The sequence below is a fragment of the Acyrthosiphon pisum genome, chromosome X (assembly GCF_005508785.2).
Source record: "Acyrthosiphon pisum isolate AL4f chromosome X, pea_aphid_22Mar2018_4r6ur, whole genome shotgun sequence".
Lineage (NCBI taxonomy): Eukaryota > Metazoa > Arthropoda > Insecta > Hemiptera > Aphididae > Acyrthosiphon > Acyrthosiphon pisum.
Window position 1 is genome coordinate 110,245,791 of NC_042493.1, and position 2,176 is coordinate 110,247,966.

Genomic DNA, 2,176 nt, shown 5'->3' on the forward strand with positions numbered 1-2,176 from the left:
AAAATAATTTTTAAAATCTGTCCTGTAGTTTCGAAAGCCTTTTCAATACAAACAATCAAATCTTTCCTCTTTATAATATTAGTATAGATAAGTTCAATCAACAAACTAACAGATGGAGTAGAGTTAGACGAGAATAAAATAACAGAAGAGTACCAGGTAATGTAACTTATACTAAAATTTAAAACACAATCTACCTATATTTTACTATAAAATATGCTTTGAGCAGTCCAACAAAATGAATAGTGGTTTTAAATAATTGATGAACTAATTATAATCTAATCTCTATGTACGTAATCATGAACATTTTTTTTTGCATTAAACAAACGTCATACTAGGATTATTTTTCAAAAACCCTGCATACTCTGACATAAAATACACCCATGACGGATTGGGTCGGCGGGCCACCGGGAGTTTTCCCAGTATATTAACACTAATAGTTTACCAGACACAGCATTAAATGAACTCTGTAAAAAACTTGCAATTGTTGTGAACCCCTGTCTGTATGCTATGCACAGTGTGAGATATAGTAATAGTATAATATAGTATAGTGTGTAAGCATATTAATATGTGAACAGACAGAGTCACACGGTCACACGGAATTCGCTGTGTGGACAGTTTTGAGCCCGAGCGAGCCCCTACCGTGTCTCGCTGTCTGTGTAATATTCAGTGTAGTCCTGGCAGACCATCGAGCAGAGCCTCTGTTGTTTTCTTAAGTCTAATAATTATTCTGTGCAACTAAATTTCTTTTAAAATTGATTATATTAATAAAGTATTAGTGATAACTCAAACACCTCGTATTTATTTACTAACGAACAAACTCGGTTGTGGAGACGTCCATAACACAATATTTGATGAACATTTTAACGCCAATTCATTAAAAAGTGAACTATTAAATTTTGCAGAAAATTAGGACAGTCTTAAGAAAAACATTACCAGAATTTTACTTTGTAAACAAAAATGATGGATCAAGTGATGAAATTGAAGAATGTGACGTCCAAAATTCAATAAAAATAAGTTGTAGATTTTGCATGAATTTTACTATGTGCTGTATTGATATTTTAGTTAACTACAATATGTATAGCAGTGCTTATAGTAATCTAGGATTAGCATACAAATATCTTTTAACACTGCCATCAGCTCAGGTACAAATATATTTTATAAATTATTTAACATACCTATGGTTAAAAATGTTAACAAACAAACAAACAAAATTGTATCTATTTATTTAAATTAGTAAAAAAAATATCTAATATGAACGTTTAGGTACCTCGTAATTATTTATCTATATAAGATAAAATATGAACAAAAATGTATCTAGATATTCATCTAGATAAATTTATCTAGGTATGTCCAAACACTGCCGGTGTGGTCTGCATCGTCGGCGGTCTTGCTGTAAGTCCATAGTTGGTTTCGTTGGAGGTCACTTGATAGCTCGTTTCTACGGCAAGCTTTACGTCGATGTTATTTCAGCCGTCAGTCGGTTTGCTGGATCGCTGGTTCGGTGTTTCTTAAGGATTTGTTTATTTCTTGCTAGGAGATGTTGGTGGTATGAAGGTTTATTGAAGACTGAAGAAATCCTTGCTTTGTCTTAAATAATTCTGTATCCAGGGCCGGCGTTAGGTAATATTTGTGAGGGGTCGTGGTTAACGAAAGTGACGACTGAAATTCATGCATAATATTATAATAGGTACCCTAATACAATTTTCTTGCTACACTGAATATGTCAAATTTTTGTTTTTACAATTCCGTACTATGTTGAAGCAAAAAGCCAAAAACTCTGCGTCAAAATTTTGGTTTTTTTTTATAGCACGATCTATTTTATAAAATTGAGCTCAATAATTAGTGTACAGGCACTAAACATAAAATCTTGATATTTATTTTTCATTATTCACTACTAATTATGATATTGTTCTAGAGTAAAACAAAATTATTATTATTATTCGTCAAACCGTTGATGTGATTGGTTTATATATAAAACAATAAAATTATAATAATGTTTTGGTATCATATATGATAGGTAAAGAATAAACAAAATCCTAGACCAAGAGATATTTTTAAATTATTTAAATCACTATTTACCAACAATATTGTCACTTTACTTAGAGTTTTTGATCTAAGCCGATTTATTAGTATCTATTTTGTTTTTAAATGGGCATCATAAAACAATTACTATTTT

At 30.8% G+C, this 2,176-nt stretch overlaps 1 long non-coding RNA gene across 1 annotated transcript in view; it reads left to right on the forward strand.

The window, feature by feature from the left end:
- The first annotated feature begins 66 nt into the window (after positions 1-66).
- Positions 67-2,176, forward strand: part of LOC103308345 — a 3,875-nt gene continuing 1,765 nt past the window's right edge. The window contains exons 1-2 of the long non-coding RNA XR_510400.3: positions 67-156; positions 903-1,142. This is a non-coding gene — a long non-coding RNA (uncharacterized LOC103308345). The remainder of the gene's footprint in view (positions 157-902; positions 1,143-2,176) is intronic.